The sequence below is a fragment of the Pteropus medius genome, unplaced genomic scaffold (genome assembly GCF_902729225.1).
Source record: "Pteropus medius unplaced genomic scaffold, Ma_sr-lr_union100, whole genome shotgun sequence".
Lineage (NCBI taxonomy): Eukaryota > Metazoa > Chordata > Mammalia > Chiroptera > Pteropodidae > Pteropus > Pteropus medius.
In genome coordinates, this window is record NW_024354499.1 from 10,123,431 (window position 1) to 10,141,273 (window position 17,843).

Consider the following 17,843-nt stretch of genomic DNA (forward strand, 5'->3'; position numbering starts at 1 on the left):
TAGAGAGAGAGGAAAGGGACATGTTGGCTGTGGCTGCATTAATGCTACAAAACCACAGCTGAGAACTTGCAACAGAGACATTATGTCTAAAAATTCAAAAATATTTACCATTTAGCTCTTTACAGAAAAAGTTGAGTCACCCTGCTGTAAACTATGCACTCATTAAAAGTAATAAAATAGAACAGTATTGAGGACTTGTAAATACAGTGTTGATATATTAGATTAAGAAGCAAGAAGCTGAAATATATGCATAATAGGAATATTTTGGAATACCCTCTTCATCCCTAAATCATTGTGCATTCATGATTGTACAGGGAGACCTAAGTTTGGAAGGCTATAGAACAGAATATTTCAAAGGGAGAGATCTGGGGCCATCTCTCCACCATGTTTCCTCTGTTTCTACAATGTATGTTAACAGTGTTTTTTTGTGGCCATGAAATTTAAACAATGGCAGCTGCTTTAGTTTTTGAATGCAACATTCGTCATGTTCAATGTTTATTTTTGTCACAATGAACATATATTACTATTAAAGTTTAAAAATAGGGTTGATTAAAAAATAAAAATGAATAATATAAAGAGGATAAATTTTACCATTGTAAAACAACAACAGACTGTGCCCTTCTACCATCTGTCTACTCATGATCTACTTATCCACATATTTATATCTGCCCACATTTCATGGTTTCTTGCATCCCAAACCTTCCCCTTGGTTCACTTTTCTTCTTACCTAATAGATATATCAGTGACAGTCTTTTTATTTCCAAAAAGTCCTTATATTTGTTCTCACTCACTCTTGAATGAAAATTTAACTGATTAATAGAATTCTAGATTGATGGTTATATCCCCTATGCAATTTGTAATAATTGTTCTGTTGTCTTGTTGAATCTGTCATTTCTCCCAGCTCGCTTCTAAACAGTATGTTATTTTTCTTTTTTTCTTGATACTCTAACGTCCCCACATCCTCTGTCTAGGAATGGAAATATTTTCATTCTCATATGTCATGCTAAGTCAATAAAATTCTCAGCCTTTATCTCTTGAGGAAGTGTCTCAACAATATTTCTTTCTTAGTTTTGGAATTCCTGTTAGGCTTATATTGGAACTCCTTAATGTATTGTCTTTTAACTTCTTTTTCTTATTTTCCATAGATTGATCTTCCTATGATGTTTTTGTTCATACCCTCTTTAGTTTGGGGTTTATCCCGTCTGCTTCCTTAATGGTTACATTTTTCATTTTCAGATTTCTATTTGGTTATGTGTAATATACAATTTTATCCGATTCATATTTTCTATTTTTTCATAATTCATTGTTTTTCCTTTATTACTATTATTCCTTTATATATAAGGGTTTTAAACATATTGTATAAGTTTGAATACATTTACAAAGAGCAGAGAACTTGACCAATTGTGATAAAATCATAAAAATGTATTGTTCATGGTGAGAAATCTGTAGGAAAGGAGGCTAGGTTTGGTTAGGGGCTCCATGAGGCCGTCAGGGGCCCTGCTTCCTCTTGTCCTCTCACTTCAGAGTGTTAGTTTCTCTTATGGATCAAAAAATGCTTGTCTCAACTCCTCTCTTGTAATGAATTTGTTTCAAAGCAGCAAGGAGAGTGATGTCAAAAAATTTCCTCTCTCCAATTAGAGGAGAAAACCTCTTCAATTATGCCTCAGTAAATCCCTTCTCATATTCCTTTGAACAGAGCTGAGCCATACACGGGCACACACACTCACACACACACACACATACAGCCTTAGACCAGTGATTGGCAGACAGGAATGGGTTAGGTAAGCCTTAATCCTTGAGGGCTGTGCCAAGGCTGGGCACCTAATGCTTGGGGCATAGAAGAAGGGGGCATGTCTTTGGGGCAGCGACCAACTGTGTCTGCCGTGTGCTTGTTTCAAGATCTTTTTCGGAAGATGCTATTTTGTTTGAATTTCTTCAGAGGTGAGTTTTCCCAATGCATATTAAATTTTTTGTTTTTAATTTTGTCATTCTTTTCTGTGAAAGTGTTCTTTTCTATGATAGTTATAGGGTTGCATCCATCTGGCCCAATGTATAGTACCAGTTCTTAGGTTGATGGTTTGCAGTTACTTTTGAGGTATTAGAATTTAATTCCTATGCCAGTAGGAGGTTTAATTTGCTGAGCAAGAAAATAGAAAAAAAAATGCCTGAGATAAGCCCCTTAAACGCCGAAGATAGTGTATGCTCTTAAGAGTTCTTTAATGTAACTTCTGTAACATATGTTCCTTGAATGGGTTCCTCGTCTTGCATTCTTGTTTTTCTTCCCCAGATCTCTGGTACATCTCCCTCTATTCCCTTCTTATTTCTGGAAATCAAAATTGCCATTCAGCAAATTAAGCTGTGAAGTAAATTGGAGCAAGTACATAAAAGGCCCCATTTCTGTGATAAAACAAACGTTCCCGAGTGCCTCAGTCATCAGCCACACTTCCAGAGGCTCAGTTTGCAGTTGGAGGGAGGGGATGTGCACACAGACATATGTACATAAGTATCAAATTATGAGTGCTGACCACTGTGCTCCATCAGCTTTGAAGGGAATGAGCATATTCTCTCTTTACTTGGTGATGAAAATTGAAAAAAGAAAAAGAAGGTCACTGCAGTGCCAGATCCTATTCCAAGAGTGATAATTGGCTCTTGGCTCCAGCTGTCCAAGGTTGTGCCTACAATAGCAATGCTGGCATGACATCGGATCCCACCGCCTTCATTCTTGGAGAACAGATTGTTTAACCTTGGTTGTTGTGGGCCCTGCTGACATTATTTATTGCAGTTTTCTAATTATATTACTTTTCTATTTTCCCAGGGGTGATTTTTGCTTTACACCTTCAGTTGTTTTGACATGAGATTTGAATCTCAAGATTTTAAAACACCTTATTTAAAGTTTCTTAATATTGTCGGTGAACGGTTGTCATTAAGAAAGTGTTTGGATATAGCATCATATTTCAGTAGGTTTGTCATAAAAAATACCCCTGCTGCTATCGCCCTTCAGCTCATGTTAAATGGCTCAGACAGATTCTGCTTCTTATAATCTCACTGCCTTAAAAGCAGATGCATCTTAAGTGAGATCCAGAAAATTTCCATAGCAATACAACACTTAAAGCCAGACTTTAATGTTCTCTTCAATGAAGATAGGTCTGCTTATAAAGAAAGGAACATAATATTCTCTTTTTTACTGACTCGTTTGATTTTCAGATTTTTTGAAGCTTTTTTTCAAGTTGTTATAACAATCAACAATAAGTAACATGAGTAAGATGCTATGCTACCTGATTTTTTTTTTCCTAGTAAGCAAAAAATATTTTCTGTCTGATGGGTTCTAAGTTGGCTTTGTCGTGGTATATGTGGCTATAGCCACAGCCAGCAAAACGTCTGTAGCCAAGATTTGCAGAAAATTTATATGTGACAGTATCCTTAAATAGTTTTCATCACCTATTGATAATTTACAAACTTCTGATCACAGCCTATACAGCCCATTTATTCTAGCCCCTTCCAGCTCTCCAGCTTCCTCTCCCTCTACTTACCTTGTGGGCCTCATTTGTAAATTCCTGCCTGTCCTTAAACACAGTGTGCCTATTGCTGCTGCTTTGGAATGCCCTTTGCTCTCTGGAAACTCCTTGTCCTGCTCACTTTTCACTTAGGACAGTGCTACATGCCTATCAAGATAGCGCAAATGACACCTTATAAGTGAAACCTTCCATACTCCACCCCCTCCACTCATGCATTTATGTGCCTGTCACCCCCAGGGGAATATAGCTGAGTTGGGGTTAAGCACCTAAGCGCCCAGTGGTCCCCCAACAAGGTACCTGATCAGCAGACATGCCCAGTAAATATCAAATGGGACAGAAATACTGGGCTGATTGCTAAGAACTCTGAGTCAAGACTACTTCTGTAGCAATGGGCCTGGCTGAGGAAGGTACTGTGTACCCTCAAGGATAGACCCAGTGGCAAAATCTATTTGAATTATCTAAAGGTTAGATTCTACAGTCTCGGTGCCCATGGACAGCCCTGGACACTAGTGACAGAGGAAGGCACTCACATGGGGAAAATTGAGGGTATCAGGTTGGGAGCCAGAATTGGACAATATCAAAATTGGGTTATAAAAAGTTGAGTAGAGTGTTAATTTTGTGCACATGACCTGGCGCAGCAAGCAGTTCATTTGATCAGCAGTGATTGACAAATAACTAGTCTTCAGCCTTTGCAGGAGTGCATCTGGAAAGCCCCCTCCCCATAACCTTCTTTTCTTAAAACAATGAACGCAATACAGGTCACTTTGGTGACACTCAATACATGCCTTATGTTTTCTACATTTGTGGGTCATTGTGACTTTTGTGAAGTTCCTCTGTGGGATGGCGAATGTATTTAAGAAAAGAAGAGACTCATTTCATTTTCATAAAGAATGTTATGCTCCTTCTTTAATGCTGTTTGGACAGTATAATGTCAGAAATTTTTAAAAGGAGGATAAGGGAAAAGGGAAAAAAAGTTGAGGGAAGAGTGAAAGGAAGGCCTGTCAGAGGCTGCTGAGTGACAGAATCACCTCCATTAAACCAAGGCGATGATTATGTCTTTGTTGCTGACTCAGGCCTTCCTTGAAGGCTATGGCCGTAGAGGCTCCACGAGGCCACCAGAGTACAGCGTTGTCGGCAGTGCCTACCAAAAGCCTTGTTTGCCTGTTGCATTATAGACTGTGGGAAGAGCATGGAATATTCGATTCACTAAGATTTTGTCTAATGATTAGGCCGAGGTTATGGGTTTTGGTGAGGAAGACCAAAGATGAATAAGAATCAGTATAAAATTATGTTTAGTTAATGTATATATAGGTGGTTGCATATAGAAATGTTTATGATATGTGTATATGCATGAGTTAGTATACACATATATGTGTCCATGCTCTGATAGCTGAGAGGGCTTAGAAGCCACGAGCATACCTAGCATTCAGTACTTAATCTCCAGTACTACTTTCCAGTAAAAGAACTAGGACTCCTTGGAGCAATGGTTGATTTTAGATCTGAGCTGGACATACACAACAGGGGCTTAGAGCATCTTGTAGTGCCAGAAAGTAAGGAAATAATTAAGTAAGAACTCAGTAATGGGGACACATGTCAAAGGGACACAGGAGCCAACTGAAAGAGCTCCCTGTGGCGAAAGCTGGGACAGTTTGAGCAACAAAATAAATTAGTATCAGATTATAACATGAAGTATAAAATATAAAATATTATACTTCACGTTATAATCCAATACTACTTACCCATAGGTACATACCGATATAAATACATGATAGAATAAATAAATCAATGGGGGAGAATAGACAAATTTCTGATGCAGAAAAATTTCCAATAGTGTATGTAGCATAACTCCCTACTTTTTTTTTTTTTTTTTTTTTTTATGAGGCTACCCTGGGTTGACCTCACAGACTGCAAGGACCTTGTCAGCTTACAATCCCTTATTTTTTATTTTTATTTGTTTTTTATTTTTTATGCCTGCAGTACCTGCTCTTCCTAGGTAGTCTCCCATTCAAGCACTAACCAGGCCCGACCCTGCTTAGCTTCCGAGATCAGATGGGATCGGGCATGTTCAGGGTAGCATGGCTGTAGACAACTCCCTACTTTTTAAACATGGGCTGCACATAGTGAGTTTCTCCTAAAGTCTATGGTATGGAAGGGGAAAGTAACTTTACAGAAGAGAAACTTGCCAAACACTTTCTCAGTTAATCAAGGTTAAGACCAATAATGACAAGTCATATTAATAGTTTATAGGTTGAGATAGGCACTTTATATCAGTGGTTGTCTTCTCAAAAATCTGTAACCCCAGTCTAATCATGAGTAAACATCAGACAAATCTTAAATTACGGGCATTCTACAAAACACCTGATCAGTGCACCTTAAAACTGTTAAGATCATCAAAAACAAGGGAAGTCTAAGAAGCTGTTACAGCCCAGAGGAGCCTAAGGAGACAACCAAATGTGATGTGGTATCCTGGATGGGATCCTGGAACCGAAAAAGGACATTAGGTAAAAACCAAGAAATTCTGAATAATGTACTTTGGTTAAAACAAACAACAAAAGTCTGCTTAAGAATGACAAAGTCTTGTCTCAATCCTCTCCAGTCTTCACCTATGTACATATGAATTTGAAGAATGAGTACACTTCAGTCTTTAATAAATGATTACTGATTCAGTGTTTAGAATTTCTTTTATTTTTAAAAATTTTCTGTTGTTTATGAAATCCCTCTGCATATTTTTCTATTTTTTTTATTTTCTGAAAGTTTTGATCTTCCCAGGCTGGTTGCATTAGATTCTGAAAACACTGTACAGAAAGAAAATGACCTCTTGGAATAAAGTAACAGCTCTTAAAGAATTTGTTTAATGATGTTTTAAACTGTGATGAAAATGTGAATGTTTGGTAAATGACATTTTTAATATCCCTTCTAGCAAAGAAACAAAACAAAACAAACATTCATTTAAATGTTAATGATAAGAAAACATTAGTTTTCAATTGCTGTATTAGGGAAAGCTAAATGCTTAATAAATATTCCTTTACCTCTCATTTCAGTTTATTTCAATGCAAGCTGAGTTCAACTTGGACATTTCTCTTTGGATGACTATTTATCAAGATGACTTAGAGACCTAGAGACTTTCTATCTCAGGGCTCAGCCATCCCCCAGGGCCCTGGAGTCCTTCTTTTCCAGCCTCCTGGATGGAGAGACAGAGCGAGGGATTGAGGTGGTGGAGGGGAGGGAGAGAGGGGTGGAGGTGGAGAGAGACGTGATGGAGGATTTGGTAGCCAAAGCTGTAGAGGACACCTCACTCACACTCATAGATAAACTAAAACAAAACAAAACCAAAAACCCAAAACAGAAACAATTCCTTGCATACTGAAGGAAAGTAATTTTTAGTGGGGCATTATTCTTTCTTAGAATACCATCTCTTTTTATCTGCTCACTAACTGTGTAACTGATCGATGATTGACTAAGCTAGGGCTAACACTTGAATTCAATAAATAGTGTTGCAAAACCATCTTAATGGTTTCGTTGTTTTAAAATAAGCCTTTTAAGAGTGATTGTAAGAGATAGATGTCCATGAATCATAGTCTGTCAGCATTTTATTGTTACAAGAAAAGCCTCTGGTTGTTCTAGAGCTAATAATGGTATGTTAGCTATTTGTATACAAAGAGGATGTTCTGAACCTTGTGTGTGTACTTGACATTTTTCTGATGGTGGTGAGAAATTGTGCTCATCCATTTCCTCTGCAATTGTGATTATTACATTACGTGGCAGGCTTGCCAGGGTGATTCATATAGACTGGAGCATATACACCTACAAAAGCAAGTTGCCCATGAAAAGCAAGTAGCCCATGAAAAGCCAAGACTTAGAAATGAAAACAGCATGCCAGACTCATCACCCTCCTGTGCACCTTAAGAGTCTCTCCCACCCCACCCCATCCATTCCTTCCATTTCAAGTCAGTGCTGATGAGAATATCATTCTGAAATACTGTCAGAAATTTGCACGAATCCAGACATAAAAAGTCTTAACAGTCAATAGAGACTTATCAAGTTCTTTTATATGTGCTTCTTAGATCTGGGAAAGAATTTAAATTATTAGAATATAGACCTTTAATCTTAAAGTAATTTATTTCAACTATTGTAGACAGATATGCAGAAAATGGGATGCATGTATCCAGCTTATAAATAAACATTGTTTTTATTCAAGAAGTTGAAGTTTTCTGATTGACACTAAATGCAAGGAAAGGAAAATCAGTTTAGGTTGAAAATATATATGAAAGGACTGGAAGATTAATTTTCCTATATTTTCACTTTGTTTCAAATTGTGCAATGAAGAATATTAGAGCTTTAACAAAAATTATGCAGTCTGTTGTCTCAGGCACATTCTTGGTCGTATCTCCATAATTAGACTTTCATTAGCAATGAAGGAATTCTTGAGCCATATGGAAGATTGTTCTTTCTCTCCCTATCATTGTCTGTCTGTCTGTCTGTCTGTCTGTCTCTCTCTCTCCTCTCTCGCTGTTTCTTTCTGTCTCTCCGTCTCTGTCTCTGTCATCTCCCCCAACCCCTTTCCTGTTTTCCTTTCTTTCTACTTTTCAGGGGAACTCCCAAAGTATGTTTTAATTTTTTTCCATAGCAAATGTGAGGGAAGCTCTAAACAAGTCTAGTTTAAAAAAAGAAAAAGATTATTCCCTGATTTCTGGGGGAGGATAGACAGTTTTAAACAGAAACAAGAAAGAGATTGGTGATTCAGCTGGTGATGAAAATAGCTACATTCATTAAGTAGAGCTATGCAAACAGCTGTAAATTTGGATAATAAGCAAGGAAAGATATTTGAATTTCATCAGGAGTTTTTCTTTTACAGTTAGCAAATATCTCACCTTTTAAAATTACTTCTATTGTGATTAACCACAATAATCGTGTAATTAAAATTGAAGAATGTTTACCAGGTGAGAGAAGTTGACGAAATGAGCCAGGAGAAGGGTTTGGAAAATGTGAAAAGAAGATGAGCTCAGGCAACACACCACGATTTAGAAAATATTTTAGGAAAGGTAATGTGGGGAGGATTTCAGTCAAGTAGATGCTGTTGGTTCAGGACAAGCCTGTAGAAGCTATGTCACCAGGATATTTTAGGTGCTGAGCTTTAATGAATTCATTCTATCAATATTGATTGAAAGACTATTGTGCCTTGGCTTCTGCACCAGATCCTGAGAGAATGATTCCTGTACAGGAACACAGTTTCTGTACTCAAAGAGCTTATGCTCTAGAAGGGGAGATAGAAATAAACCATAATTAACTACAGTTATGGTGAGAAGTGTGGCGTATTGTGGAGCATTACCCCGTGGATGTGTGCATGCATATGGGGTTAGCAATATCGAACTTGTTCTTCAGGAACTGGATACACGAGCGATTACAGTGGAGCATAATTATTGCTCTGATGGCAACATATGCTAGCTGTACTGAGGGTATAGTAGGAATTCCCAGTTCATTCTAGATGGATGTGTCAGGGAAAGCACTCAAAAGGAGAAGTACGAACCAACTCCAGAAGGATTTGCAAGAGTCTGAAAATTGGTATATTTGGGGAGACAATTAGCAGTTTTTTAGAATAGAATAGTAAAAGGTAGGAAAGAATTTTAGGTAAATTCAGCATTGCTAGAATTTAACCATTGGTGGAATTAAATGCATAAAAATAAAATGCATGGAGAGAGGCCGATCAACAAAGGATCCTTTGGATCACATAATAGAGGCTCAGTTAATAAGTATTTGATGAATGAGTAATGAGTTGTGATATGATAATTCTGTAATTATGAACTGGAAAATTATGGCTCTTAATAGTTGTAAATAAGATACTTACACCTCTTTTGGAAACCATATCAGTGTTTTTCTAACTGAGGGGGTAGATCTATATTGGTAGGCTATGAAATCAATATATCGATGCCTGATCATTAAAAATATAGAACAAAATAGAAAAGAGAATATGAAAAAGTAGGTACTGGAAAACTTTTATTTTGAATATATATGTTTGTGTGGCCTGGGTGGAGATGGAAAGTGTATGTCTTACTGTGGGTTGCTGTCAAAAAGTCCTGAAATTTACTGTGATGGAGAGTGCTGGTTTCCTGGGTATATTTAAATACTGTGGAGGAACTTGGAGAAACATAAAGAGTCCAAGACCTGGAAACATAAGATTCTCTTGCTCCTGAGCATGAACAAAAAATCACTGGCATCAGGGCCAAGCTGATGATGATAGCGGCAATGCTAACACCTTGCTTTCAGTCCCAAGGTGACAGCAAACTCAAATTCTTCAGATACTTCCTTGGTGTTGTGATATAGATAAATTAAGAGTAATGGTTAGCTCAGTGTAAGTGTTTGCCCTTTTAAAATGATTAATTAATGAGCTAAATTCCCCAGTTATGAAACTTTCAGTGATGCTTATTGACTCTCTGGCAGGTTTGGAGATTTCTGGGCTTCTTGGATGAGATCTTTATTCTTACTGGCCCAGTTAGTGAGAATTAGGGAATAACCATTGGTACGTGTGTTAGGAGGGGCATTTGACAACTTCTCTGCTTCATCTGTTCTGATTAAATGGTGAGAAAAACAGATTTCCCATGAGAGCTACATCCTCTTTTATATTTGTTTGCCAGAAGATTTATCTCAGCAATCAATGTTTCAAGAAGTATTTCATACAAGACAGCAAGTGGTCCTTCTGAGGTGGCCCTCGTATCTTCAGTCGTAATAGGATATGCTTTGTACTTAAATACAAGAAACCACATAGGGGAAGCAGCAGTCCCAGAACAGGGACTTCAGATGAGGCTTTACAGCACAAGCAATATGTAAATTTGATGTTCAACCTTAATTAGGGAGTGGAGAATGAAATGAGGGAAGTGAAAAATACATGTTTTTGAGAAAGAACTACATATGCACAGGACTGGTAAAATTTGCACATGGTAAGTTCAAGAAGTTGAGAATGGCTTTACAATTACAGTGAAGATATCAGAAGATATAAGTGAGATATTTGGCTGATAGTATAAATTAGGGGCCAGTCATCACAGGCATCTGAGCAATGGTGAGGAGTTTTGACTTTATCCTAAGAACAATGAAAAGTCATTAAAATGTTTTAAGCAAACAGAGATTCATGGACATGGACTATAGACTAGTGGTCACTAGAGGTAAGGGGAGAGGGGAGGGAGAAGTAAATGGGGTAAAGGGGCTCAAATATGTGGTGACAGAAAGAAATCTAACAGTGTAAATATATATGTGCCTTACTGTTAAAGTGTACAGCTGAAACTTACTGGATTTTGTTAACCGAAGTCACCATAAAAAAAATAAATTCAAAAAATGTTTTAAGAAGCAAAATGAGATAATCATATTTGAATTTTATAAAGCTCAATCTAGCTGTAGCCTGGAGAAAACATTGTAGGGTGTTGATTGGAACAAAAGACTTGTTGGGGGATTTTGGAAGAAATCAGTGCACAGGAGGATAGAGGACTACACCAGTAATGGTAACAGGAATAATGAATGTATTTTTAAATGAAGATTATCTTTATTTTCACATATTTTTGATGTACAGTCTTCTGGGAGTATATCCCATAGGAATAAGAAAGATCTTCAGCAATGCTTATTATAGCATCGTTTGTGGTAGCAAACCCTGGAAACCAGAACTTTTATCAGCAGAATGTTTAGATACACTGTGGCATAGCCAAACTATAGAATATTATGTAGCATATTGGTTTTCTATTGTTGTGTAATAACATTGCCATAAACATGGTGTTTTAAAACCACGAACATTTATTATCTGATGGTTTCTGTGCATCAGGAGTCCAGTCATGGCTTAGTTGGATCCTCTTCTTCAGGGTCTCACAGGGCTCCTAAGTCTCACCTGAAGCTTTTTTTCTTTAGATGGGGAAGGATTTAATTCCAGGCTCATGTGTTTGTCTGCAGCATAATAATCCTTGAATGCTGCCAGATGGAGGGCCTTGGGCTGTCAATCAAAGGTTGCACTCAGCTCCTTGCAGCATGGCCCTCTCTATAGGGCAGCTCACGACATGGCAGCTTACTTCTTCAAAGCCAACAAAAGGGAGTGTTGGTCATAGCAAGACCTTTATTTACAATCTTATATACATAATCACATTTACATAATCACATACACCTATTATCTTGGTTGTATTCTGATGCCTAGAAGCAAGTCACATCCTGCCTACATGCAAACACAGTGATTACATAATGTATGAACACCAGGCGACAGGAGTCTGTCCACCACAAAGTTATAAAAAAGAACTATCTAGGCTTAATCTATTGACCTGAAGAGGTGCACATTATATATCATTAAATCGCAGAGTACTTACTCTATACGGTGTAACCTTGTTTTCATAAATATGCAAAACCAAAATTATATCAATGAATACACATAGTTTATGTTTGTACATGCTGGGAAAGAGTGGAACAGTGTGAGATAGTTTCTGTATGTTTTCTAAATGAGACAATGATAGAATGAGTGTAGGCTAAAATTATTCACTTTTTCTGTATACATTTATGCATTTTCACCACTTAAAAAAACAGAGATTGATTTTTAATTTTAAAAATAGCAAAAAATTATAATTGCAAATTTCAGGGAAACCACAGAAAAAGTAAAAATGAATTAATAAAAAAATAATAATACAGTTGATCCACATATAAGTGGACCGGCACAGTTCAAACCTGTGTAGTTCAAGGGTCAATTGTATTTTCAGTCCATGGCTAGGAATCTGTCTATGTGGAAGGCCGACTAGTACTTACATGTAGGTTTTCAACTGAGTGGGAGGGTGTGGGGTCAGCACCTCTAACCCCCACATTATTCAAAGGTCAAATATAAAACTGATATGCTAAGAAAGGAGGTAAACTGGAATCATATAAAATGCTCAGTTAAAACCAAAAAAGACAAAAAGAGTGGAACCCAACAACAATGGGGACAAAGAGTAAAGGAAACAAGTAGAAAACAGTAATGAATACAGTAGATATTAATCCATATCAATAATCACTTTTGACATCAGTGTCTAAATGTACCATTTAAAAGACAAAGATTGTCAGAGTGGATCAAAAAGCACTATCTAACTCTATGTTGTCCACAAGACACCAACTTTAATTATAAAGACACATATAGATTAAAAACAAGTAGATGGATAAAAATAAACCATGCTAGCACTAATCAAAAGACAATAAGAGTAGCTATATTAACGTTAGATACTAGAGCAGACTTCGAAATAAAGAAAGTTATCTGGGTTAAAGAAAGACTTTATAGAATGATAAAGGGATCTGTTCTCCAAGAAGACAACAATTCTTAACATGCATTTGCCTAATAACAGCATCAAACTGTGCAAGGCAAAAACTGATAGAACCAGAAGGAGAAATAGATTAATCTATGATAGTTGGAGATGTCATCGCCCCTCTTTCAGAAATGGACAGATCCAGCAGGCAGAAAATCAGTGAGAACATACTTGAATTTAACAACACTATCAATTAACTGGATATAATTGACATCTATAGACTACTTTATCCAACAATAGCAGAATACAAATTTTTCTCAGCTTACGTGGAACATTCACCAAGATAGACCACATTCTGTTACATAAAACATGCCTTAACAAATTTAAAACAAGAGAAATCATACAATATCTGCTCTCAGACCACAATGGAATTAAAGAAGAAATCAATAACAGGAAGATAATTGGAAAAATCCCCCAAATATGTGAAGATTAAATAACACACTTCTAAATGATCTGTGGGTCAAAGAAGAAATCACAAGAGAAATTTAAAAATATTTTCAACTAAATGAAAATACAAACACAACTTATAAAAAGCCGTGGGATGGAGGAAAACCAGTGCTTAAAGGGATTTGTAGCATTGAGTGCGTATGTTAGGAAAAAAATTGATCTAAGATCAATTATTTAGGTTTCCACCTTAGGAAACTTAAAGACCAAATTAAATCCAAAGTAAGCAGAAGAAAAGAAATACTGAGAACTAGGGTAGAAATGTGATGAACAAAATCAAAGAACTAAATAAATGGAGAAATATGCTAAATTTATGGATAAGTAGACTCAATATTGTCAAGATGTCAGTTCTTCCCGACTTAATCTATAAGTCAGTGCAATTCCAGTAAAAATCCCAGCAAGTTATTTTAAAGCTATCAACCAACCCATTCTAAAGTTTGTATGGAGAAGCAAAGGGCTCAGAATAGCTAACCTAATATTGAAGGAGCAGAAAAGTTGGAGGACTGACACTACACAACTTTAAGACTTATTATAAAGCTACAGTAACCAAGACAATGTGAGATTGGTGAAAGACTAGACAAGTAGGTTAATGGAACAGAATAGAGAACCCAGAAATAAACCCATATAAATATAATCAACTGATATTTGGCAAAGGAGCAGAAGCAATATAATGGAGCAAAGTTAGGCTCTTCAACAAATTATGCTGGGACATTTGGACATCTACACTCAAAAATATGAATCTAGACACAGATTTTATACCCTTTACAAAAATAACTTAAAGTGAATTATAGACTTAAATATAAAACAAGCTAGATAACATGAGTAAACCTAGATGACGTTGGGTATAGTGATACATTTTTAGATATGATACAAAAGCTACAATCCATGAGAGAAAGAAATAACCTGGGCTTCATTAGAATTACAAATTTCTGTTCTAAAAAAGGCAATATCAAGAAAATTAGAAAATAAGCCATAGACTGGAAGAAAATATTTGCAGAAGATACATCTGTTGAAGAACCATTATCCAAAATATACAAAGAACCCCTAAAACTCAACAGTAAGAAAAAGAAAAATCCAATTAAAAAATGAGCCGAAGACCTTAACAGATACCTCATCTAAGAAGACATACAGATGACGAATGGGCATATGAATAGATATTCCACACCATATGTCATCAGAAAGTTGCACATTAAAACAACAATGTAGTAGCAGTATATACCTATTATAATGGCCAGAATCTGAAACACTGACAGCATCTAGTGCTAGTGAAGTTGTGGGAGCAGTAGGAACTCTCATTTGTCTTTTTTTATAAAACTAAACATATTCTCACCTTATGATCCAGCGATCTTATTCCTTGGTATTTACCCAAAGGAGCTGAAAATCTGTATCTACGCAGAAACTTGCACAAGAATGTTTATAGCAGCTTGCTCGCTTGCTTGCTTTATTATTTATTATTTATTTATTTATTTATTTTCTAGACAAGAGATCATACAACATTTGACTAAAATATTTACTGTGATTCTAATTGTAGTGTCATTTCATTATTATGCCAGGGAAATAATGTTAAAGGAAAGTGTATAAATGGAATCATTCCAATAATAATGCTTTTTTTGTTTGTTTGTTTTATATCATCTTTTTAATTTCTGTGATGAGGGTGCCAATTAAAAATATGTTTTGATTGAAGTTTGAAACTGATATACCTCCTGGAGTTTTGGACCAAAAACTCAATGAAAAAGAACCACAGAGTCATGTAACCAGTAACCACCCAAATTTGAGTGAATTAGAACTGTTCTGTTTTGCCACACTAGTCAGAAAGCCATAGGCGTTCCATCACCCCAGAAGGATCTGGAGAACTGACAGAAAATATAAAAACTGAACATAGATTGTACATAATTGTGCTGCTGCATTACTTCAACAACCATAGAAGGAACCGCATTTCAGTTCAAAGACTTGCCAGCAGCTTTATTCCTAATTGCCAAATCGTGGAAGTAACCAAGGTGTCCTTTGGTGTTTGAATGACTTAATAAACTGGATATATCCGGACAATAGAATATTATTCAGTGCTAAAAGAAATGAGCTATCAAGCCATGAAAAGATGTGGAAGAACCTTAAATGCATATTGTTAAGTGAAAGAAGCCTGTATGAAAAGGCTACATATTGTATGATTCCAACTATATGACATTGTGGAAAAGGCAAATCTATTGAGACAGTAAAAAGATCAGTGGTTGCCAGGTGGAGAGGCGGTAGGTCGAGAAGAGATGAATAGGCAGAGCACACAGTTTTTAAGGAATTAAAAATACTCTGTTATTATAATGATGGATGTATGTCATATGTTTGTCCAAACTAATAGAATGTACAACACCAAGAGTAAACCTTAAGGTAAACTATGGACTTTGAGTTATTGTGACAAGTCAAAATAGTTTTTATTCTTGGTAAAAAAAATATTCTAGTGAATGACATGGTTAATGGGGGAGGCTATGCGTATATGGGGACAAGGGATATATAAGAAACCTCTGTACTTCCTTCTCAGTTTTGTTGTACACCTAAAACTGCTCTAAAAATAAAATCATAATAAAAATTAAGATACACTTAAAATTAAAATTACACAAAGATTACACCTTTGCTTAAAACTCTAAGGTTTTCAGTATTTTCCCAATATTATTGTACAACTAATCATGTAAGAGGAATGTAGTTTTCTACTTTTCTTTTTCTCTTTTAAGTATCCTAACGTGTAAATGTCCAGAGCATGAGGATTGTCCCTTATTTGCTGTGTAGTAAGAAATGCTCTCATTTTCCAATAGATGTTTTAACTTGCATCATTTTCCAATTTGTAAGCATATATAAATGCAGAATAAATAGAAATTAAGTTTTCCAGTTTATGAATACATGTACGCACTGAATTATTGATTTAATTGAAACATTAAGCCTCGTGTATAACAGGAAGTATGCTTGGTTCTGAGAACGTGAAGATGAAGGAGACTGTCTATTTGAGGAAAGAACATATAAACACATAATTAAAATAAACAAACACTAAGTTGTTGTGCCACATGCTCATATCTTTGCCTGCAGTGGTGTATGAACCAAGAAATAGGAGATAGAAGAAAACATACTTTTGTTGAGACGTGAACGACCAGTGGGTGTCTGCCAGACAGGAGAGAGGTGTGTAAAGGGAACAGTTTTTCACAACCCTGTATGTGTAAATGGGCATATGTCCTAGGATTAGCAAGTTATTAACTACAGTTATATCACAGGTTAAATTCTGTCATCGTAAACATGTGGTCACCCTCTCTTCTAATATCATGGCACTTGTCTATTAAATCTTACTTTGTATTACTGGTAATATAAAGGAATCTTGACAGTTAATCTTTTGTGGTTCAAATGACTTAGAAATTTTTCACATAAGTAACTCCTGGTCCAAACATATTCAGTTGATTTATTTTTAGAGTCTATTGTTAGTTTATTTAGTGTTTAAGTACACATCACAAGATGTTAACATTTCTTGTTCAAGGTTTTTGACAATTGATGTATTAAAAACATGCTTTTCAATACAGATATTCTACTTAATGAGGGAAACATACTCTTTCTTGAATAGCCTTGACACTGTGCCAAATCATAAAGACATTATAATATATAATAATGAATTATTTGCTCAATAGATTGAGTATATACGTCCATAATAGAGATTTATTAAAAATAGAATATTTGTGATTGTAAGTAATTTTTGAAAAGGTCCTTGTGGAAGTTAGTTGACATTTTCATCTAGGTTTTTCCTATTTCAAACACATTTAAAAAAAATTAACAATCTAAAATTGGTGAAGTTTTCTGAAGTTGGTGAAATTGCCAATGGTGGAATAACTGAATTTTTTTCTTTATAAAGATTTTATTGAAAATCTAAGTATGCTTTGAAAGAATTAATAACATTTATCTTGAGTGTGGTCCATATGGAATTATTTTTTGTTTTATAGAAGCAATTCGAGGTATTCCTGCTGATTTCTCATTTCAGCCATGACTGTCACTTAATTTGTTCTTAAGGTGTGTTCCCCAGTGGAACTATTTTCTTGTAGCTTTTAGATAACCTCTGACTTACTTTTTTGACCTTCACCAACTTTTAAAATTAATTTTCTTTTGTTCGATTTCACAATATTATTTCTGTTTTTTTAGATTTTTTTAAAATGAGTTTTTATACTCTCTTGAGATAGGCAGCAACTTCATCCTCTTCCCCACTCTTCATGGCTGTGCCCCTTCAAGCATATTTTGCAGAAACCTAACAACTCTGTCTTTGGAATAGTCGTGTGCATAGTGAAGGATATAACAAAAATTGATGAAAACTGATCACTCTCCTGTTGAAAACCTCACATTTTATTTTCTCTTGCACTGAGAATAAAGTCCAGATTTTTGCCCTTGTTCTAGAGTCCTCCTGTGACCTGCCCCCTTCCCTGTACTCAGATTCCATCTTCCCCTTCACTCTTCCTCTATTCTCCAGCCACACTGGCCTTTGGAATTGCTCAGATATTATGAGAACATAAACATAACAGGAATCATGAGAATCATGTTTTATAAATTTTATCAGTGAAATAAGTTACTGGAAGTTGAA

General features: G+C 35.9%; 1 protein-coding gene and 1 pseudogene across 2 annotated transcripts in view; one reads left to right on the plus strand and one right to left on the minus strand.

Annotated features, from left to right (window-relative positions):
• Positions 1 to 17,843, plus strand: part of CTNNA2 (catenin alpha 2) — a 990,025-nt gene that overhangs the window by 85,967 nt on the left and 886,215 nt on the right. The gene's annotated exons all lie outside the window — the stretch shown is intronic.
• Positions 5,484 to 5,602, minus strand: LOC120594635 (uncharacterized; annotated as a pseudogene).